The sequence below is a fragment of the Bombus flavifrons genome, chromosome 4 (genome assembly GCF_040668555.2).
Source record: "Bombus flavifrons isolate JBK064 chromosome 4, iyBomFlav1_principal, whole genome shotgun sequence".
Taxonomy (NCBI): Eukaryota; Metazoa; Arthropoda; class Insecta; order Hymenoptera; family Apidae; genus Bombus; species Bombus flavifrons.
This window is the reverse complement of record NC_138445.1, coordinates 5,244,853-5,269,278: the sequence shown is the minus strand read 5'-3', so window position 1 is coordinate 5,269,278 and position 24,426 is coordinate 5,244,853.

Sequence of the window (24,426 nt, the reverse complement as noted above, 5' to 3'; positions counted from 1 at the left end):
TTTTGATGAAAACTAGCCGTCATTCCTCTCCTATTTGAGATATTTAGACGCTTTAGCGATCTTTTCGCTCCATTTTACGTGCAGCATGCAATGCACAACAGCCTAAACGTCGAAACAAGCCCAACAGCTCTCGAATCGCTTTGATTTCGTCAATTTCGAAGAAAACTAGCCGTCATTTCTCTCCTATTTGAGATAGTTAGAAGTTTTAGCTCTTATTTCACGCCACTTTACGTGCAGAATGCAGTGCACAACAGCTTAAACGTCGAAACAATCCCAGCAGCTCGCAAATTGCTTTGATTTCGTCGATTTTGACGAAAAATAGCCGTCATTTCTCTCCTATTTGAGATATTTAGTAGTTTTAGCTCTCATTTCACGCCTCTTTACGTGCAGAATGCAGTGCACAACAGCTTAAACGTCGAAACAAGCCCAACAGCTCGCAAATCGCTTTGATTTCGTCGATTTTGACGAAAACTGGCCGTCATTTCCTTCCCGTTTGAGATATTTCGACGCTTAAGCTCTCATTTCACGCAATTTTACGTGCAGAATGGAATGCACAAAAGTTTAAACGTCGAAACAAGCCCAACAGCTCTCGCATCGCTTTGATTTCGTCGATTTTGACGAAAACTAGCCGTCATTTCCTACCCGTTTGAGATATTTCGAAGTTTAAACGCACATTTCACGCAATTTTACGTGCAGAATGGAATGCACAAAAGTTTAAACGTCGAAACAATCCCAACAGCTCTCGAATTGCTTTGATTTCGTCGATTTTGACGAAAACTAGCCGTCATTCCTCTCCTATTTGAGATAGTTAGACGTTTTAGCTCTTATTTCACGCCACTTTACGTGCAGAATGCAGTGCACAACAGCTTAAACTTCGAAACAAGCCCAACAGCTCGCAAATCTCTTTGATTACGTCGATTTTGACGAAAACTAGCCGTTATTCCTCTCCTATTTGAGATATTTAGTAGTTTTAGCTCTCATTTCACGCCACTTTACGTGCAGACTGCAGTGCACAACAGCTTAAACGTCGAAACAAGCCCAACAGCTCTCGAATCGCTTTGATTTCGTCGCTTTTGACGAAAACTAGCCGTCATTTCTCTCCTATTTGAGTTATTTAGCAGTTTTAGCTCTCTTTTCACGCCACTTTACGTGCAGAATGCAGTGCACAACAGCTTAAACGTCGAAACAAGCCCAACAGCTCTCGAATCGCTTTGATTTCGTCGATTTTGATGAAAACTAGCCGTCATTCCTCTCCTATTTGAGATATTTAGACGCTTTAGCGATCTTTTCGCTCCATTTTACGTGCAGCATGCAATGCACAACAGCCTAAACGTCGAAACAAGCCCAACAGCTCTCGAATCGCTTTGATTTCGTCAATTTCGAAGAAAACTAGCCGTCATTTCTCTCCTATTTGAGATAGTTAGAAGTTTTAGCTCTTATTTCACGCCACTTTACGTGCAGAATGCAGTGCACAACAGCTTAAACGTCGAAACAATCCCAGCAGCTCGCAAATTGCTTTGATTTCGTCGATTTTGACGAAAAATAGCCGTCATTTCTCTCCTATTTGAGATATTTAGTAGTTTTAGCTCTCATTTCACGCCACTTTACGTGCAGACTGCAGTGCACAACAGCTTAAACGTCGAAACAAGCCCAACAGCTCTCGAATCGCTTTGATTTCGTCGATTTTGACGAAAACTAGCCGTCATTCCTCTCCTATTTGAGATAGTTAGACGTTTTAGCTCTTATTTCACGCCACTTTACGTGCAGAATGCAGTGCACAAAAGTTTAAACGTCGAAACAAGCCCAACAGCTCTCGCATCGCTTTGATTTCGTCGATTTTGACGAAAACTAGATGTCATTTCCTACCCGTTTGAGATATTTCGAAGTTTAAGCTCTCATTTCACGCAATTTTACGTGCAGAATGGAATGCACAACAGCTTAAACGTCGAAACAAGTCCAACAGCTCTCGCATCGCTTTGATTTCGTCGATTTTGACGAAAACTAGCCGTCATTTCCTACCCGTTTGAGATATTTCGAAGTTTAAACGCTCATTTCACGCAATTTTACGTGCAGAATGGAATGCACAAAAGTTTAAACGTCGAAACAAGCCCAACAGCTCTCGCATCGCTTTGATTTCGTCGATTTTGACGAAAACTAGCCGTCATTCCCTACCCGTTTGAGATATTTCGAAGTTTAAACGCTCATTTCACGCCACTCTACTTGCAGAATGCAGTGCACAACAGCTTAAACGTCGAAACAAGCCAAACAGCTCTCGCATCGCTTTGATTTCGTCGATTTTGACGAAAACTAGCCGTCATTTCTCTCCTATTTGAGATATTTAGTAGTTTTAGCTCTCATTTCACGCCTCTTTACGTGCAGAATGCAGTGCACAACAGCTTAAACGTCGAAACAAGCCCAACAGCTCGCAAATCGCTTTGATTTCGTCGATTTTGACGAAAACTGGCCGTCATTTCCTTCCCGTTTGAGATATTTCGACGCTTAAGCTCTCATTTCACGCAATTTTACGTGCAGAATGGAATGCACAAAAGTTTAAACGTCGAAACAAGCCCAACAGCTCTCGCATCGCTTTGATTTCGTCGATTTTGACGAAAACTAGCCGTCATTTCCTACCCGTTTGAGATATTTCGAAGTTTAAACGCACATTTCACGCAATTTTACGTGCAGAATGGAATGCACAAAAGTTTAAACGTCGAAACAATCCCAACAGCTCTCGAATTGCTTTGATTTCGTCGATTTTGACGAAAACTAGCCGTCATTCCTCTCCTATTTGAGATAGTTAGACGTTTTAGCTCTTATTTCACGCCACTTTACGTGCAGAATGCAGTGCACAACAGCTTAAACTTCGAAACAAGCCCAACAGCTCGCAAATCTCTTTGATTACGTCGATTTTGACGAAAACTAGCCGTCATTCCTCTCCTATTTGAGATATTTAGTAGTTTTAGCTCTCATTTCACGCCACTTTACGTGCAGACTGCAGTGCACAACAGCTTAGACGTCGAAACAAGCCCAACAGCTCTCGAATCGCTTTGATTTCGTCGCTTTTGACGAAAACTAGCCGTCATTTCTCTCCTATTTGAGTTATTTAGCAGTTTTAGCTCTCTTTTCACGCCACTTTACGTGCAGAATGCAGTGCACAACAGCTTAAACGTCGAAACAAGCCCAACAGCTCTCGAATCGCTTTGATTTCGTCGATTTTGATGAAAACTAGCCGTCATTCCTCTCCTATTTGAGATATTTAGACGCTTTAGCGATCTTTTCGCTCCATTTTACGTGCAGCATGCAATGCACAACAGCCTAAACGTCGAAACAAGCCCAACAGCTCTCGAATCGCTTTGATTTCGTCAATTTCGAAGAAAACTAGCCGTCATTTCTCTCCTATTTGAGATAGTTAGAAGTTTTAGCTCTTATTTCACGCCACTTTACGTGCAGAATGCAGTGCACAACAGCTTAAACGTCGAAACAATCCCAGCAGCTCGCAAATTGCTTTGATTTCGTCGATTTTGACGAAAAATAGCCGTCATTTCTCTCCTATTTGAGATATTTAGTAGTTTTAGCTCTCATTTCACGCCACTTTACGTGCAGACTGCAGTGCACAACAGCTTAAACGTCGAAACAAGCCCAACAGCTCTCGAATCGCTTTGATTTCGTCGATTTTGACGAAAACTAGCCGTCATTTCCTACCCGTTTGAGATATTTCGAAGTTTAAACGCTCATTTCACGCAATTTTACGTGCAGAATGGAATGCACAACAGCTTAAACGTCGAAACAAGCCCTACAGCTCTCGCATCACTTTGATTTCGTCGATTTTGACGAAAACTAGCCGTCATTCCTCTCCTATTTGAGATAGTTACACGCTTTAGCTCTTATTTCACGCCACTTTACGTGCAGAATGCAGTGCACAAAAGTTTAAACGTCGAAACAAGCCCAACAGCTCTCGCATCGCTTTGATTTCGTCGATTTTGACGAAAACTAGATGTCATTTCCTACCCGTTTGAGATATTTCGAAGTTTAAACGCTCATTTCACGCAATTTTACGTGCAGAATGGAATGCACAAAAGGTTAAACGTCGAAACAATCCCAACAGCTCTCGAATCGCTTTGATTTCGTCGATTTTGACGAAAACTAGCCGTCATTCCCTACCCGTTTGAGATATTTCGAAGTTTAAACGCTCATTTCACGCCACTCTACTTGCAGAATACAGTGCACAACAGCTTAAACGTCGAAACAAGCCCAATAGCTCTCGCATCGCTTTGATTTCGTCGATTTTGACGAAAACTAGCCGTCATTCCTCTCCTATTTGAGATAGTTAGACGTTTTAGATCTTATTTCACGCCACTTTACGTGCAGAATGCAGTGCACAACAGCTTAAACGTCGAAACAATCCCAGCAGCTCGCAAATTGCTTTGATTTCGTCGATTTTGACGAAAAATAGCCGTCATTTCTCTCCTATTTGAGATAGTTAGACGTTTTAGATCTTATTTCACGCCACTTTACGTGCAGAATGCAGTGCACAACAGCTTAAACGTCGATACAATCCCAACAGCTCGCAAATTGGTTTGATTTCGTCGATTTTGACGAAAAATAGCCGTCATTTCTCTCCTATTTGAGATATTTAGTAGTTTTAGCTCTCATTTCACGCCACTTTACGTGCAGACTGCAGTGCACAACAGCTTAAACGACGAAACAAGCCCAACAGCTCTCGAATCGCTTTGATTTCGTCGATTTTGACGAAAACTAGCCGTCATTTCCTACCCGTTTGAGATATTTCGAAGTTTAAACGCTCATTTCACGCAATTTTACGTGCAGAATGGAATGCACAACAGCTTAAACGTCGAAACAAGTCCAACAGCTCGCAAATCTCTTTGATTACGTCGATTTTGACGAAAACTAGCCGTTATTTCCTTCCCGTTTGAGATATTTTGACGTTTAATCTTTCATTTCACGCAATTTTACGTGCAAAATGCAGTGTACAACAGCTTAAACGTCGAAACAAGCCCAACAGCTCTCGCATCGCTTTGATTTCGTCGATTTTGACGAAAACTAGCCGTCATTCCTCTCCTATTTGAGATAGTTAGACGTTTTAGCTCTTATTTCACGCCACTTTACGTGCAGAATGCAGTGCACAAAAGTTTAAACGTCGAAACAAGCCCAACAGCTCTCGCATCGCTTTGATTTCGTCGCTTTTGACGAAAACTAGCCGTCATTTCTCTCCTATTTGAGTTATTTAGCAGTTTTAGCTCTCTTTTCACGCCACTTTACGTGCAGAATGCAGTGCACAACAGCTTAAACGTCGAAACAAGCCCAACAGCTCTCGAATCGCTTTGATTTCGTCGATTTTGATGAAAACTAGCCGTCATTCCTCTCCTATTTGAGATATTTAGACGCTTTAGCGATCTTTTCGCTCCATTTTACGTGCAGCATGCAATGCACAACAGCCTAAACGTCGAAACAAGCCCAACAGCTCTCGAATCGCTTTGATTTCGTCAATTTCGAAGAAAACTAGCCGTCATTTCTCTCCTATTTGAGATAGTTAGAAGTTTTAGCTCTTATTTCACGCCACTTTACGTGCAGAATGCAGTGCACAACAGCTTAAACGTCGAAACAATCCCAGCAGCTCGCAAATTGCTTTGATTTCGTCGATTTTGACGAAAAATAGCCGTCATTTCTCTCCTATTTGAGATATTTAGTAGTTTTAGCTCTCATTTCACGCCACTTTACGTGCAGACTGCAGTGCACAACAGCTTAAACGTCGAAACAAGCCCAACAGCTCTCGAATCGCTTTGATTTCGTCGATTTTGACGAAAACTAGCCGTCATTTCCTACCCGTTTGAGATATTTCGAAGTTTAAACGCTCATTTCACGCAATTTTACGTGCAGAATGGAATGCACAACAGCTTAAACGTCGAAACAAGCCCTACAGCTCTCGCATCACTTTGATTTCGTCGATTTTGACGAAAACTAGCCGTCATTCCTCTCCTATTTGAGATAGTTACACGCTTTAGCTCTTATTTCACGCCACTTTACGTGCAGAATGCAGTGCACAAAAGTTTAAACGTCGAAACAAGCCCAACAGCTCTCGCATCGCTTTGATTTCGTCGATTTTGACGAAAACTAGATGTCATTTCCTACCCGTTTGAGATATTTCGAAGTTTAAACGCTCATTTCACGCAATTTTACGTGCAGAATGGAATGCACAAAAGTTTAAACGTCGAAACAATCCCAACAGCTCTCGAATCGCTTTGATTTCGTCGATTTTGACGAAAACTAGCCGTCATTCCCTACCCGTTTGAGATATTTCGAAGTTTAAACGCTCATTTCACGCCACTCTACTTGCAGAATACAGTGCACAACAGCTTAAACGTCGAAACAAGCCCAACAGCTCGCAAATCTCTTTGATTACGTCGATTTTGACGAAAACTAGCCGTCATTCCTCTCCTATTTGAGATATTTAGTAGTTTTAGCTCTCATTTCACGCCACTTTACGTGCAGAATGCAGTGCACAACAGCCTAAACGTCGAAACAAGCCCAACAGCTCACGAATCGCTTTGATTTCGTCAATTTCGACGGAAACTAGCCGTCACTTCTCTCCTATTTGAGATATTTGTAGTTTTAGCTCTCATTTCACGCCACTTTACGTGCAGACTGCAGTGCACAACAGCTTAAACGTCGAAACAAGCCCAACAGCTCTCGAATCGCTTTGATTTCGTCGCTTTTGACGAAAACTAGCCGTCATTTCTCTCCTATTTGAGTTATTTAGTAGTTTTAGCTCTCTTTTCACGCCACTTTACGTGCAGAAAGCAGTGCACAACAGCTTAAACGTCGAAACAAGCCCAACAGCTCTCGAATCGCTTTGATTTCGTCGATTTTGATGAAAACTAGCCGTCATGCCTCTCCTATTTGAGATATTTAGACGCTTTAGCGATCTTTTCGCTCCATTTTACGTGCAGCATGCAATGCACAACAGCCTAAACGTCGAAACAAGCCCAACAGCTCTCGAGTCGCTTTGATTTCGTCAATTTCGAAGAAAACTAGCCGTCATTTCTCTCCTATTTGAGATAGTTAGACGTTTTAGATCTTATTTCACGCCACTTTACGTGCAGAATGCAGTGCACAACAGCTTAAACGTCGATACAATCCCAACAGCTCGCAAATTGGTTTGATTTCGTCGATTTTGACGAAAAATAGCCGTCATTTCTCTCCTATTTGAGATATTTAGTAGTTTTAGCTCTCATTTCACGCCACTTTACGTGCAGACTGCAGTGCACAACAGCTTAAACGACGAAACAAGCCCAACAGCTCTCGAATCGCTTTGATTTCGTCGATTTTGACGAAAACTAGCCGTCATTTCCTACCCGTTTGAGATATTTCGAAGTTTAAACGCTCATTTCACGCAATTTTACGTGCAGAATGGAATGCACAACAGCTTAAACGTCGAAACAAGTCCAACAGCTCGCAAATCTCTTTGATTACGTCGATTTTGACGAAAACTAGCCGTTATTTCCTTCCCGTTTGAGATATTTTGACGTTTATTCTTTCATTTCACGCAATTTTACGTGCAGAATGCAGTGTACAACAGCTTAAACGTCGAAACAAGCCCAACAGCTCTCGCATCGCTTTGATTTCGTCGATTTTGACGAAAACTAGCCGTCATTCCTCTCCTATTTGAGATAGTTAGACGTTTTAGCTCTTATTTCACGCCACTTTACGTGCAGAATGCAGTGCACAAAAGTTTAAACGTCGAAACAAGCCCAACAGCTCTCGCATCGCTTTGATTTCGTCGATTTTGACGAAAACTAGATGTCATTTCCTACCCGTTTGAGATATTTCGAAGTTTAAGCTCTCATTTCACGCAATTTTACGTGCAGAATGGAATGCACAACAGCTTAAACGTCGAAACAAGTCCAACAGCTCTCGCATCGCTTTGATTTCGTCGATTTTGACGAAAACTAGCCGTCATTTCCTACCCGTTTGAGATATTTCGAAGTTTAAACGCTCATTTCACGCAATTTTACGTGCAGAATGGAATGCACAAAAGTTTAAACGTCGAAACAAGCCCAACAGCTCTCGCATCGCTTTGATTTCGTCGATTTTGACGAAAACTAGCCGTCATTCCCTACCCGTTTGAGATATTTCGAAGTTTAAACGCTCATTTCACGCCACTCTACTTGCAGAATGCAGTGCACAACAGCTTAAACGTCGAAACAAGCCAAACAGCTCTCGCATCGCTTTGATTTCGTCGATTTTGACGAAAACTAGCCGTCATTTCTCTCCTATTTGAGATATTTAGTAGTTTTAGCTCTCATTTCACGCCTCTTTACGTGCAGAATGCAGTGCACAACAGCTTAAACGTCGAAACAAGCCCAACAGCTCGCAAATCGCTTTGATTTCGTCGATTTTGACGAAAACTGGCCGTCATTTCCTTCCCGTTTGAGATATTTCGACGCTTAAGCTCTCATTTCACGCAATTTTACGTGCAGAATGGAATGCACAAAAGTTTAAACGTCGAAACAAGCCCAACAGCTCTCGCATCGCTTTGATTTCGTCGATTTTGACGAAAACTAGCCGTCATTTCCAACCCGTTTGAGATATTTCGAAGTTTAAACGCACATTTCACGCAATTTTACGTGCAGAATGGAATGCACAAAAGTTTAAACGTCGAAACAATCCCAACAGCTCTCGAATTGCTTTGATTTCGTCGATTTTAACGAAAACTAGCCGTCATTCCCCTCCTATTTGAGATAGTTAGACGTTTTAGCTCTTATTTCACGCCACTTTACGTGCAGAATGCAGTGCACAACAGCTTAAACTTCGAAACAAGCCCAACAGCTCGCAAATCTCTTTGATTACGTCGATTTTGACGAAAACTAGCCGTCATTCCTCTCCTATTTGAGATATTTAGTAGTTTTAGCTCTCATTTCACGCCACTTTACGTGCAGACTGCAGTGCACAACAGCTTAAACGTCGAAACAAGCCCAACAGCTCTCGAATCGCTTTGATTTCGTCGCTTTTGACGAAAACTAGCCGTCATTTCTCTCCTATTTGAGTTATTTAGCAGTTTTAGCTCTCTTTTCACGCCACTTTACGTGCAGAATGCAGTGCACAACAGCTTAAACGTCGAAACAAGCCCAACAGCTCTCGAATCGCTTTGATTTCGTCGATTTTGATGAAAACTAGCCGTCATTCCTCTCCTATTTGAGATATTTAGACGCTTTAGCGATCTTTTCGCTCCATTTTACGTGCAGCATGCAATGCACAACAGCCTAAACGTCGAAACAAGCCCAACAGCTCTCGAATCGCTTTGATTTCGTCAATTTCGAAGAAAACTAGCCGTCATTTCTCTCCTATTTGAGATAGTTAGAAGTTTTAGCTCTTATTTCACGCCACTTTACGTGCAGAATGCAGTGCACAACAGCTTAAACGTCGAAACAATCCCAGCAGCTCGCAAATTGCTTTGATTTCGTCGATTTTGACGAAAAATAGCCGTCATTTCTCTCCTATTTGAGATATTTAGTAGTTTTAGCTCTCATTTCACGCCACTTTACGTGCAGACTGCAGTGCACAACAGCTTAAACGTCGAAACAAGCCCAACAGCTCTCGAATCGCTTTGATTTCGTCGATTTTGACGAAAACTAGCCGTCATTTCCTACCCGTTTGAGATATTTCGAAGTTTAAACGCTCATTTCACGCAATTTTACGTGCAGAATGGAATGCACAACAGCTTAAACGTCGAAACAAGCCCTACAGCTCTCGCATCACTTTGATTTCGTCGATTTTGACGAAAACTAGCCGTCATTCCTCTCCTATTTGAGATAGTTACACGCTTTAGCTCTTATTTCACGCCACTTTACGTGCAGAATGCAGTGCACAAAAGTTTAAACGTCGAAACAAGCCCAACAGCTCTCGCATCGCTTTGATTTCGTCGATTTTGACGAAAACTAGATGTCATTTCCTACCCGTTTGAGATATTTCGAAGTTTAAACGCTCATTTCACGCAATTTTACGTGCAGAATGGAATGCACAAAAGTTTAAACGTCGAAACAATCCCAACAGCTCTCGAATCGCTTTGATTTCGTCGATTTTGACGAAAACTAGCCGTCATTCCCTACCCGTTTGAGATATTTCGAAGTTTAAACGCTCATTTCACGCCACTCTACTTGCAGAATACAGTGCACAACAGCTTAAACGTCGAAACAAGCCCAATAGCTCTCGCATCGCTTTGATTTCGTCGATTTTGACGAAAACTAGCCGTCATTCCTCTCCTATTTGAGATAGTTAGACGTTTTAGATCTTATTTCACGCCACTTTACGTGCAGAATGCAGTGCACAAAAGTTTAAACGTCGAAACAATCCCAACAGCTCTCGAATCGCTTTGATTTCGTCAATTTCGACGAAAACTAGCCGTCATTTCTCTCCTATTTGAGATAGTTAGACGTTTTAGCTCTTATTTCACGCCACTTTACGTGCAGAATGCAGTGCACAACAGCTTAAACGTCGAAACAATCCCAACAGCTCGCAAATTGCAATGATTTCGTCGATTTTGACGAAAAATAGCCGTCATTTCTCTCCTATTTGAGATATTTAGTAGTTTTAGCTCTCATTTCACGCCACTTTACGTGCAGACTGCAGTGCACAAAAGTTTAAACGTCGAAACAAGCCCAACAGCTCTCGAATCGCTTTGATTTCGTCGATTTTGACGAAAACTAGATGTCATTTCCTACCCGTTTGAGATATTTCGAAGTTTAAACGCTCATTTCACGCAATTTTACGTGCAGAATGGAATGCACAAAAGTTTAAACGTCGAAACAATCCCAACAGCTCTCGAATCGCTTTGATTTCGTCGATTTTGACGAAAACTAGCCGTCATTCCCTACCCGTTTGAGATATTTCGAAGTTTAAACGCTCATTTCACGCCACTCTACTTGCAGAATGCAGTGCACAACAGCTTAAACGTCGAAACAAGCCAAACAGCTCTCGCATCGCTTTGATTTCGTCGATTTTGACGAAAACTAGATGTCATTTCCTACCCGTTTGAGATATTTCGAAGTTTAAACGCTCATTTCACGCAATTTTACGTGCAGAATGGAATGCACAAAAGTTTAAACGTCGAAACAAGCCCAACAGCTCTCGCATCGCTTTGATTTCGTCGATTTTGACGAAAACTAGCCGTCATTCCTCTCCTATTTGAGATAGTTAGACGTTTTAGCTCTTATTTCACGCCACTTTACGTGCAGAATGCAGTGCACAAAAGTTTAAACGTCGAAACAAGCCCAACAGCTCTCGCATCGCTTTGATTTCGTCGGTTTTGACGAAAACTAGATGTCATTTCCTACCCGTTTGAGATATTTCGAAGTTTAAACGCTCATTTCACGCAATTTTACGTGCAGAATGGAATGCACAAAAGTTTAAACGTCGAAACAATCCCAACAGCTCTCGAATCGCTTTGATTTCGTCGATTTTGACGAAAACTAGCCGTCATTCCCTACCCGTTTGAGATATTTCGAAGTTTAAACGCTCATTTCACGCCACTCTACTTGCAGAATGCAGTGCACAACAGCTTAAACGTCGAAACAAGCCAAACAGCTCTCGCATCGCTTTGATTTCGTCGATTTTGACGAAAACTAGCCGTCATTTCTCTCCTATTTGAGATATTTAGTAGTTTTAGCTCTCATTTCACGCCTCTTTACGTGCAGAATGCAGTGCACAACAGCTTAAACGTCGAAACAAGCCCAACAGCTCGCAAATCGCTTTGATTTCGTCGATTTTGACGAAAACTGGCCGTCATTTCCTTCCCGTTTGAGATATTTCGACGCTTAAGCTCTCATTTCACGCAATGTTACGTGCAGAATGGAATGCACAAAAGTTTAAACGTCGAAACAATCCCAACAGCTCTCGAATCGCTTTGATTTCGTCGATTTTGACGAAAACTAGCCGTCATTCCCTACCCGTTTGAGATATTTCGAAGTTTAAACGCTCATTTCACGCCACTCTACTTGCAGAATGCAGTGCACAACAGCTTAAACGTCGAAACAAGCCAAACAGCTCTCGCATCGCTTTGATTTCGTCGATTTTGACGAAAACTAGCCGTCATTTCTCTCCTATTTGAGATATTTAGTAGTTTTAGCTCTCATTTCACGCCTCTTTACGAGCAGAATGCAGTGCACAACAGCTTAAACGTCGAAACAAGCCCAACAGCTCGCAAATCGCTTTGATTTCGTCGATTTTGACGAAAACTGGCCGTCATTTCCTTCCCGTTTGAGATATTTCGACGCTTAAGCTCTCATTTCACGCAATGTTACGTGCAGAATGGAATGCACAAAAGTTTAAACGTCGAAACAAGCCCAACAGCTCTCGCATCGCTTTGATTTCGTCGATATTGACGAAAACTAGCCGTCATTTCCTACCCGTTTGAGATATTTCGAAGTTTAAACGCTCATTTCACGCCACTTTACGTGCAGACTGCAGTGCACAACAGCTTAAACGTCGAAACAAGCCCAACAGCTCTCGAATCGCTTTGATTTCGTCGATTTTGACGAAAACTAGCCGTCATTTCCTACCCGTTTGAGATATTTCGAAGTTTAAACGCTCATTTCACGCAATTTTACGTGCAGAATGGAATGCACAACAGCTTAAACGTCGAAACAAGCCCTACAGCTCTCGCATCGCTTTGATTTCGTCGATTTTGACGAAAACTAGCCGTCATTCCTCTCCTATTTGAGATAGTTACACGCTTTAGCTCTTATTTCACGCCACTTTACGTGCAGAATGCAGTGCACAAAAGTTTAAACGTCGAAACAAGCCCAACAGCTCTCGCATCGCTTTGATTTCGTCGATTTTGACGAAAACTAGATGTCATTTCCTACCCGTTTGAGATATTTCGAAGTTTAAACGCTCATTTCACGCAATTTTACGTGCAGAATGGAATGCACAAAAGTTTAAACGTCGAAACAATCCCAACAGCTCTCGAATCGCTTTGATTACGTCGATTTTGACGAAAACTAGCCGTTATTCCCTACCCGTTTGAGATATTTCGAAGTTTAAACGCTCATTTCACGCCACTCTACTTGCAGAATACAGTGCACAACAGCTTAAACGTCGAAACAAGCCCAACAGCTCTCGCATCGCTTTGATTTCGTCGATTTTGACGAAAACTAGCCGTCATTCCTCTCCTATTTGAGATAGTTAGACGTTTTAGCTCTTATTTCACGCCACTTTACGTGCAGAATGCAGTGCACAAAAGTTTAAACGTCGAAACAATCCCAACAGCTCTCGAATCGCTTTGATTTCGTCAATTTCGGCGAAAACTAGCCGTCATTTCTCTCCTATTTGAGATAGTTAGACGTTTTAGCTCTTATTTCACGCCACTTTACGTGCAGAATGCAGTGCACAACAGCTTAAACGTCGAAACAATCCCAACAGCTCGCAAATTGCAATGATTTCGTCGATTTTGACGAAAAATAGCCGTCATTTCTCTCCTATTTGAGATATTTAGTAGTTTTAGCTCTCATTTCACGCCACTTTACGTGCAGACTGCAGTGCACAACAGCTTAAACGTCGAAACAAGCCCAACAGCTCTCGAATCGCTTTGATTTCGTCGATTTTGACGAAAACTAGCCGTCATTTCCTACCCGTTTGAGATATTTCGAAGTTTAAACGCTCATTTCACGCAATTTTACGTGCAGAATGGAATGCACAACAGCTTAAACGTCGAAACAAGTCCAACAGCTCGCAAATCTCTTTGATTACGTCGATTTTGACGAAAACTAGCAGTTATTTCCTTCCCGTTTGAGATATTTCGACGTTTAATCTTTCATTTCACGCAATTTTACGTGCAGAATGCAGTGCACAACAGCTTAAACGTCGAAACAAGCCCAACAGCTCTCGCATCGCTTTGATTTCGTCGATTTTGACGAAAACTAGATGTCATTTGCTACCCGTTTGAGATATTTCGAAGTTTAAACGCTCATTTCACGCAATTTTACGTGCAGAATGGAATGCACAAAAGTTTAAACGTCGAAACAATCCCAATAGCTCTCGAATCGCTTTGATTTCGTCGATTTTGACGAAAACTAGCCGTCATTCCCTACCCGTTTGAGATATTTCGAAGTTTAAACGCTCATTTCACGCCACTCTACTTGCAGAATGCAGTGCACAACAGCTTAAACGTCGAAACAAGCCCAACAGCTCTCGCATCGCTTTGATTTCGTCGATTTTGACGAAAACTAGCCGTCATTCCTCTCCTATTTGAGATAGTTAGACGTTTTAGCTCTCATTTCACGCAATTTTACGTGCAGAATGGAATGCACAAAAGTTTAAACGTCGAAACAAGCCCAACAGCTCTCGCATCGCTTTGATTTCGTCGATTTTTACGAAAACTAGCCGTCATTTCCTACCCGTTTGAGATATTTCGAAGTTTAAACGCTCATTTCACGCAATTTTACGTGCAGAATGGAATGCACAAAAGTTTAAACGTCGAAACAATCCCAACAGCTCTCGAATTGCTTTGATTTCGTCGATTTTGACGAAAACTAGCCGTCATTCCTCTCCTATTTGAGATAGTTAGACGTTTTAGCTCTTATTTCACGCCACTTTACGTGCAGAATGCAGTGCACAACAGCTTAAACGTCGAAACAAGCCCAACAGCTCGCAAATCTCTTTGATTACGTCGATTTTGACGAAAACTAGCCGTCATTCCTCTCCTATTTGAGATATTTAGTAGTTTTAGCTCTCATTTCACGCCACTTTACGTGCAGAAGGCAGTGCACAACAGCCTAAACGTCGAAACAAGCCCAACAGCTCTCGAATCGCTTTGATTTCGTCAATTTCGACGAAAACTAGCCGTCATTTCTCTCCTATTTGAGATATTTAGTAGTTTTAGCTCTCATTTCACGCCACTTTACGTGCAGACTGCAGTGCACAACAGCTTAAACGTCGAAACAAGCCCAACAGCTCTCGAATCGCTTTGATTTCGTCGCTTTTGACGAAAACTAGCCGTCATTTCTCTCCTATTTGAGTTATTTAGCAGTTTTAGCTCTCTTTTCACGCCACTTTACGTGCAGAATGCAGTGCACAACAGCTTAAACGTCGAAACAAGCCCAACAGCTCTCGAATCGCTTTGATTTCGTCGATTTTGATGAAAACTAGCCGTCATTCTCCTCCTATTTGAGATATTGAGACGCTTTAGCGATCTTTTCGCTCCATTTTACGTGCAGCATGCAATGCACAACAGCCTAAACGTCGAAACAAGCCCAACAGCTCTCGAATCGCTTTGATTTCGTCAATTTCGACGAAAACTAGCCGTCATTTCTCTCCTATTTGAGATAGTTAGACGTTTTAGCTCTTATTTCACGCCACTTTACGTGCAGAATGCAGTGCACAACAGCTTAAACGTCGAAACAATCCCAACAGCTCGCAAATTGCTTTGATTTCGTCGATTTTGACGAAAAATAGCCGTCATTTCTCTCCTATTTGAGATATTTAGTAGTTTTAGCTCTCATTTCACGCCACTTTACGTGCAGACTGCAGTGCACAACAGCTTAAACGTCGAAACAAGCCCAACAGCTCTCGAATCGCTTTGATTTCGTCGATTTTGATGAAAACTAGCCGTCATTCCTCTCCTATTTGAGATACTTAGACGCTTTAGCGATCTTTTCGCACAATTTTACGTGCATAATGCAATGCACAACAGCCTAAACGTCGAAACAAGCCAAACAGCTCTCGCATCGCTTTGATTTCGTCGATTTTGACGAAAACTAGCCGTCATTTCTCTCCTATTTGAGATATTTAGTAGTTTTAGCTCTCATTTCACGCCTCTTTACGTGCAGAATGCAATGCACAACAGCTTAAACGTCGAAACAAGCCCAACAGCTCGCAAATAGCTTTGATTTCGTCGATTTTGACGAAAACTGGCCGTCATTTCCTTCCCGTTTGAGATATTTCGACGCTTAAGCTCTCATTTCACGCAATTTTACGTGCAGAATGGAATGCACAACAGCTTAAACGTCGAAACAAGTCCAACAGCTCGCAAATCTCTTTGATTACGTCGATTTTGACGAAAACTAGCCGTTATTTCCTTCCCGTTTGAGATATTTCGACGTTTAATCTTTCATTTCACGCAATTTTACGTGCAGAATGCAGTGCACAACAGCTTAAACGTCGAAACAAGCCCAACAGCTCGCAAATCGCTTTGGTTTCGTCGATTTTGACGAAAACTGGCCGTCAATTCCTTCCCGTTTGAGATATTTCGACGCTTAAGCTCTCATTTCACGCAATTTTACGTGCAGAATGGAATGCACAAAAGTTTAAACGTCGAAACAAGCCCAACAGCTCTCGCATCGCTTTTATTTCGTCGATTTTGACGAAAACTAGCCGTCATTTCCTACCCGTTTGAGATATTTCGAAGTTTAAACGCTCATTTCACGCAATTTTACGTGCAGAATGGAATGCACAAAAGTTTAAACGTCGAAACAATCCCAACAGCTCTCGAATCGCTTTGATTTCGTCGATTTTGACGAAAACTAGCCGTCATTCCTCTCCTATTTGAGGTAGTCAGACGTTTTAGCTCTTATTTCACGCCACTTTACGTGCAGAATGCAGTGCACAACAGCTTAAACGTCGAAACAAGCCCAACAGCTCGCAAATCTCTTTGATTACGTCGATTTTGACGAAAACTAGCCGTCATTCCTCTCCTATTTGAGATATTTAGTAGTTTTAGCTCTCATTTCACGCCACTTTACGTGCAGAATGCAGTGCACAACAGCCTAAACGTCGAAACAAGCCCAACAGCTCTCGAATCGCTTTGATTTCGTCAATTTCGACGAAAACTAGCCGTCATTTCTCTCCTATTTGAGATATTTAGTAGTTTTAGCTCTCATTTCACGCCACTTTACGTGCAGACTGCAGTGCACAACAGCTTAAACGTCGAAACAAGCCCAACAGCTCTCGAATCGCTTTGATTTCGTCGCTTTTGACGAAAACTAGCCGTCATTTCTCTCCTATTTGAGTTATTTAGTAGTTTTAGCTCTCTTTTCACGCCACTTTACGTGCAGAATGCAGTGCACAACAGCTTAAACGTCGAAACAAGCCCAACAGCTCTCGAATCGCTTTGATTTCGTCGATTTTGATGAAAACTAGCCGTCATTCCTCTCCTATTTGAGATATTTAGACGCTTTAGCGATCTTTTCGCTCCATTTTACGTGCAGCATGCAATGCACAACAGCCTAAACGTCGAAACAAGCCCAACAGCTCTCGAATCGCTTTGATTTCGTCAATTTCGACGAAAACTAGCCGTCATTTCTCTCCTATTTGAGATAGTTAGACGTTTTAGATCTTATTTCACTTCACTTTACGTGCAGAATGCAGTGCACAACAGCTTAAACGTCGAAACAATCCCAACAGCTCGCAAATTGCTTTGATTTCGTCGATTTTGACGATAAATAGCCGTCATTTCTCTCCTATTTGAGATATTTAGTAGTTTTAGCTCTCATTTCACGCCACCTTACGTGCAGAATGCAGTGCACAACAGCCTAAACGTCGAAACAAGCCCAACAGCTCTCGAATCGCTTTGATTTCGTCGATTTCGGCGAAAACTAGCCGTCATTTCTCTCCTATTTGAGATATTTAGTAGTTTTAGCTCTCATTTCACGCCACTTTACGTGCAGACTGCAGTGCACAACAGCTTAAACGTCGAAACAAGCCCAACAGCTCTCGAATCGCTTTGATTTCGTCGATTTTGACGAAAACTAGCCGTCATTTCCTACCCGTTTGAGATATTTCGAAGTTTAAACGCTCATTTCACGCAATTTTACGTGCAGAATGGAATGCACAACAGCTTAAACGTCGAAACAAGTCCAACAGCTCGCAAATCTCTTTGATTACGTCGATTTTGACGAAAACTAGCCGTCATTCCTCTCCTATTTGAGATATTTAGTAGTTTTAGCTCTCATTTCACGCCACTTTACGTGCAGAATGCAGTGCACAACAGCTTAAACGTCGAAACAAGCCCAACAGCTCTCGAATCGCTTTGATTTCGTCGCTTTTGACGAAAACTAGCCGTCATTTCCTACCCGTTTGAGATATTTCGACGCTTAAGCTCTCATTTCACGCAATTTTACGTGCAGAATGGAATGCACAAAAGTTTAAACGTCGAAACAATCCCAACAGCTCTCGAATCGCTTTGATTTCGTCGATTTCGGCGAAAACTAGCCGTCATTTCTCTCCTATTTGAGATATTTAGTAGTTTTAGCTCTCATTTCACGCCACTTTACGTGCAGACTGCAGTGCACAACAGCTTAAACGTCGAAACAAGCCCAACAGCTCTCGAATCGCTTTGATTTCGTCGATTTTGATGAAAACTAGCCGTCATTCCTCTCCTATTTGAGATACTTAGACGCTTTAGCGATCTTTTCGCACAATTTTACGTGCATAATGCAATGCACAACAGCCTAAACGTCGAAACAAGCCAAACAGCTCTCGCATCGCTTTGATTTCGTCGATTTTGACGAAAACTAGCCGTCATTTCTCTCCTATTTGAGATATTTAGTAGTTTTAGCTCTCATTTCACGCCTCTTTACGTGCAGAATGCAATGCACAACAGCTTAAACGTCGAAACAAGCCCAACAGCTCGCAAATAGCTTTGATTTCGTCGATTTTGACGAAAACTGGCCGTCATTTCCTTCCCGTTTGAGATATTTCGACGCTTAAGCTCTCATTTCACGCAATTTTACGTGCAGAATGGAATGCACAACAGCTTAAACGTCGAAACAAGTCCAACAGCTCGCAAATCTCTTTGATTACGTCGATTTTGACGAAAACTAGCCGTTATTTCCTTCCCGTTTGAGATATTTCGACGTTTAATCTTTCATTTCACGCAATTTTACGTGCAGAATGCAGTGCACAACAGCTTAAACGTCGAAACAAGCCCAACAGCTCGCAAATCGCTTTGGTTTCGTCGATTTTGACGAAAACTGGCCGTCAATTCCTTCCCGTTTGAGATATTTCGACGCTTAAGCTCTCATTTCACGCAATTTTACGTGCAGAATGGAATGCACAAAAGTTTAAACGTCGAAACAAGCCCAACAGCTCTCGCATCGCTTTTATTTCGTCGATTTTGACGAAAACTAGCCGTCATTTCCTACCCGTTTGAGATATTTCGAAGTTTAAACGCTCATTTCACGCAATTTTACGTGCAGAATGGAATGCACAAAAGTTTAAACGTCGAAACAATCCCAACAGCTCTCGAATCGCTTTGATTTCGTCGATTTTGACGAAAACTAGCCGTCATTCCTCTCCTATTTGAGGTAGTCAGACGTTTTAGCTCTTATTTCACGCCACTTTACGTGCAGAATGCAGTGCACAACAGCTTAAACGTCGAAACAAGCCCAACAGCTCGCAAATCTCTTTGATTACGTCGATTTTGACGAAAACTAGCCGTCATTCCTCTCCTATTTGAGATATTTAGTAGTTTTAGCTCTCATTTCACGCCACTTTACGTGCAGAATGCAGTGCACAACAGCCTAAACGTCGAAACAAGCCCAACAGCTCTCGAATCGCTTTGATTTCGTCAATTTCGACGAAAACTAGCCGTCATTTCTCTCCTATTTGAGATATTTAGTAGTTTTAGCTCTCATTTCACGCCACTTTACGTGCAGACTGCAGTGCACAACAGCTTAAACGTCGAAACAAGCCCAACAGCTCTCGAATCGCTTTGATTTCGTCGCTTTTGACGAAAACTAGCCGTCATTTCTCTCCTATTTGAGTTATTTAGTAGTTTTAGCTCTCTTTTCACGCCACTTTACGTGCAGAATGCAGTGCACAACAGCTTAAACGTCGAAACAAGCCCAACAGCTCTCGAATCGCTTTGATTTCGTCGATTTTGATGAAAACTAGCCGTCATTCCTCTCCTATTTGAGATATTTAGACGCTTTAGCGATCTTTTCGCTCCATTTTACGTGCAGCATGCAATGCACAACAGCCTAAACGTCGAAACAAGCCCAACAGCTCTCGAATCGCTTTGATTTCGTCAATTTCGACGAAAACTAGCCGTCATTTCTCTCCTATTTGAGATAGTTAGACGTTTTAGATCTTATTTCACTTCACTTTACGTGCAGAATGCAGTGCACAACAGCTTAAACGTCGAAACAATCCCAACAGCTCGCAAATTGCTTTGATTTCGTCGATTTTGACGATAAATAGCCGTCATTTCTCTCCTATTTGAGATATTTAGTAGTTTTAGCTCTCATTTCACGCCACCTTACGTGCAGAATGCAGTGCACAACAGCCTAAACGTCGAAACAAGCCCAACAGCTCTCGAATCGCTTTGATTTCGTCGATTTCGGCGAAAACTAGCCGTCATTTCTCTCCTATTTGAGATATTTAGTAGTTTTAGCTCTCATTTCACGCCACTTTACGTGCAGACTGCAGTGCACAACAGCTTAAACGTCGAAACAAGCCCAACAGCTCTCGAATCGCTTTGATTTCGTCGATTTTGACGAAAACTAGCCGTCATTTCCTACCCGTTTGAGATATTTCGAAGTTTAAACGCTCATTTCACGCAATTTTACGTGCAGAATGGAATGCACAACAGCTTAAACGTCGAAACAAGTCCAACAGCTCGCAAATCTCTTTGATTACGTCGATTTTGACGAAAACTAGCCGTCATTCCTCTCCTATTTGAGATATTTAGTAGTTTTAGCTCTCATTTCACGCCACTTTACGTGCAGAATGCAGTGCACAACAGCTTAAACGTCGAAACAAGCCCAACAGCTCTCGAATCGCTTTGATTTCGTCGCTTTTGACGAAAACTAGCCGTCATTTCCTACCCGTTTGAGATATTTCGACGCTTAAGCTCTCATTTCACGCAATTTTACGTGCAGAATGGAATGCACAAAAGTTTAAACGTCGAAACAATCCCAACAGCTCTCGAATCGCTTTGATTTCGTCGATTTTGACGAAAACTAGCCGTCATTCCTCTCCTATTTGAGATAGTCAGACGTTTTAGCTCTTCTTTCACGCCACTTTACGTGCAGAATGCAGTGCACAACAGCCTAAACGTCGAAACAAGCCCAACAGCTCTCGAATCGCTTTGATTTCGTCAATTTCGACGAAAACTAGCCGTCATTTCTCTCCTATTTGAGATATTTAGTAGTTTTAGCTCTCATTTCACGCCACTTTACGTGCAGACTGCAGTGCACAACAGCTTAAACGTCGAAACAAGCCCAACAGCTCGCAAATTGCTTTGATTTCGTCGATTTTGAAGAAAAATAGCCGTCATTTCTCTCCTATTTGAGATATTTAGTAGTTTTAGCTCTCATTTCACGCCACTTTACTTGCAGACTGCAGTGCACAACAGCTTAAACGTCGAAACAAGCCCAACAGCTCTCGAATCGCTTTGATTTCGTCGATTTTGACGAAAACTAGCCGTCATTTCCTACCCGTTTGAGATATTTCGAAGTTTAAACGCTCATTTCACGCAATTTTACGTGCAGAATGGAATGCACAACAGCTTAAACGTCGAAACAAGTCCAACAACTCGCAAATCTCTTTGATTACGTCGATTTTGACGAAAACTAGCCGTTATTTCCTTCCCGTTTGAGATATTTCGACGTTTAATCTTTCATTTCACGCAATTTTACGTGCAGAATGCAGTGCACAACAGCTTAAACGTCGAAACAAGCCCAACAGCTCGTAAATCGCTTTGGTTTCGTCGATTTTGACGAAAACTGGCCGTCATTTCCTTCCCGTTTGAGATATTTCGACGCTTAAGCTCTCATTTCACGCAATTTTACGTGCAGAATGGAATGCACAAATGTTTAAACGTCGAAACAAGCCCAACAGCTCTCGCATCGCTTTGATTTCGTCGATTTTGACGAAAACTAGCCGTCATTTCCTACCCGTTTGAGATATTTCGAAGTTTAAACGCTCATTTCACGCAATTTTACGTGCAGAATGGAATGCACAAAAGTTTAAACGTCGAAACAATCCCAACAGCTCTCGAATCGCTTTGATTTCGTCGATTTTGACGAAAACTAGCCGTCATTCCTCTACTATTTGAGATAGTCAGACGTTTTAGCTCTTATTTCACGCCACTTTACGTGCAGAATGCAGTGCACAACAGCTTAAACGTCGAAACAAGCCCAACAGCTCGCAAATCTCTTTGATTACGTCGATTTTGACGAAAACTAGCCGTCATTCCTCTCCTATTTGAGATATTTAGTAGTTTTAGCTCTCATTTCACGCCACTTTACGTGCAGAATGCAGTGCACAACAGCCTAAACGTCGAAACAAGCCCAACAGCTCTCGAATCGCTTTGATTTCGTCAATTTCGACGAAAACTAGCCGTCATTTCTCTCCTATTTGAGATATTTAGTAGTTTTAGCTCTCATTTCACGCCACATTACGTGCAGACTGCAGTGCACAACAGCTTAAACGTCGAAACAAGCCCAACAGCTCTCGAATCGCTTTGATTTCGTCGCTTTTGACGAAAACTAGCCGTCATTTCTCTCCTATTTGAGTTATTTAGTAGTTTTAGCTCTCTTTTCACGCCACTTTACGTGCAGAATGCAGTGCACAACAGCTTAAACGTCGAAACAAGCCCAACAGCTCTCGAATCGCTTTGATTTCGTCGATTTTGATGAAAACTAGCCGTCATTCCTCTCCTATTTGAGATATTTAGACGCTTTAGCGATCTTTTCGCTCCATTTTACGTGCAGCATGCAATGCACAACAGCCTAAACGTCGAAACAAGCCCAACAGCTCTCGAATCGCTTTGATTTCGTCAATTTCGACGAAAACTAGCCGTCATTTCTCTCCTATTTGAGATAGTTAGACGTTTTAGATCTTATTTCACGCCACTTTACGTGCAGAATGCAGTGCACAACAGCTTAAACGTCGAAACAATCCCAACAGCTCGCAAATTGCTTTGATTTCGTCGATTTTGACGAAAAATAGCCGTCATTTCTCTCCTATTTGAGATATTTAGTAGTTTTAGCTCTCATTTCACGCCACTTTACGTGCAGACTGCAGTGCACAACAGCTTAAACGTCGAAACAAGCCCAACAGCTCTCGAATCGCTCTGATTTCGTCGATCTTGATGAAAACTAGCCGTCATTCCTCTCCTATTTGAGATATTTAGACGCTTTAGCGATCTTTTCGCTCCATTTCACGTGCAGCATGCAATGCACAACAGCCTAAACGTCGAAACAAGCCCAACAGCTCTCGAATCGCTTTGATTTCGTCAATTTCGACGAAAACTAACCGTCATTTCTCTCCTATTTGAGATAGTTAGACGTTTTAGCTCTTATTTCACGCCACTTTACGTGCAGAATGCAGTGCACAACAGCTTAAACGTCGAAACAATCCCAACAGCTCGCAAATTGCTTTGATTTCGTCGATTTTGACGAAAAATAGCCGTCATTTCTCTCCTATTTGAGATATTTAGTAGTTTTAGCTCTCATTTCACGCCACTTTACGTGCAGACTGCAGTGCACAACAGCTTAAACGTCGAAACAAGCCCAACAGCTCTCGAATCGCTTTGATTTCGTCGATTTTGATGAAAACTAGCCGTCATTTCCTACCCGTTTGAGATATTTCGAAGTTTAAACGCTCATTTCACGCAATTTTACGTGCAGAATGGAATGCACAACAGCTTAAACGTCGAAACAAGTCCAACAGCTCGCAAATCTCTTTGATTACGTCGATTTTGACGAAAACTAGCCGTTATTTCCTTCCCGTTTGAGATATTTCGACGTTTAATCTTTCATTTCACGCAATTTTACGTGCAGAATGCAGTGCACAACAGCTTAAACGTCGAAACAAGCCCAACAGCTCGCAAATCGCTTTGGTTTCGTCGATTTTGACGAAAACTGGCCGTTATTTCCTTCCCGTTTGAGATATTTCGACGCTTAAGCTCTCATTTCACGCAATTTTACGTGCAGAATGGAATGCACAAAAGTTTAAACGTCGAAACAAGCCCAACAGCTCTCGCATCGCTTTGATTTCGTCGATTTTGACGAAAACTAGCCGTCATTTCCTACCCGTTTGAGATATTTCGAAGTTTAAACGCTCATTTCACGCAATTTTACGTGCAGAATGGAATGCACAAAAGTTTAAACGTCGAAACAATCCCAACAGCTCTCGAATCGCTTTGATTTCGTCGATTTTGACGAAAACTAGCCGTCATTCCTCTCCTATTTGAGATAGTCAGACGTTTTAGCTCTTATTTCACGCCACTTTACGTGCAGAATGCAGTGCACAACAGCTTAAACGTCGAAACAAGCCCAACAGCTCGCAAATCTCTTTGATTACGTCGATTTTGACGAAAAATAGCCGTCATTCCTCTCCTATTTGAGATATTTAGTAGTTTTAGCTCTCATTTGACGCCACTTTACGTGCAGAATGCAGTGCACAACA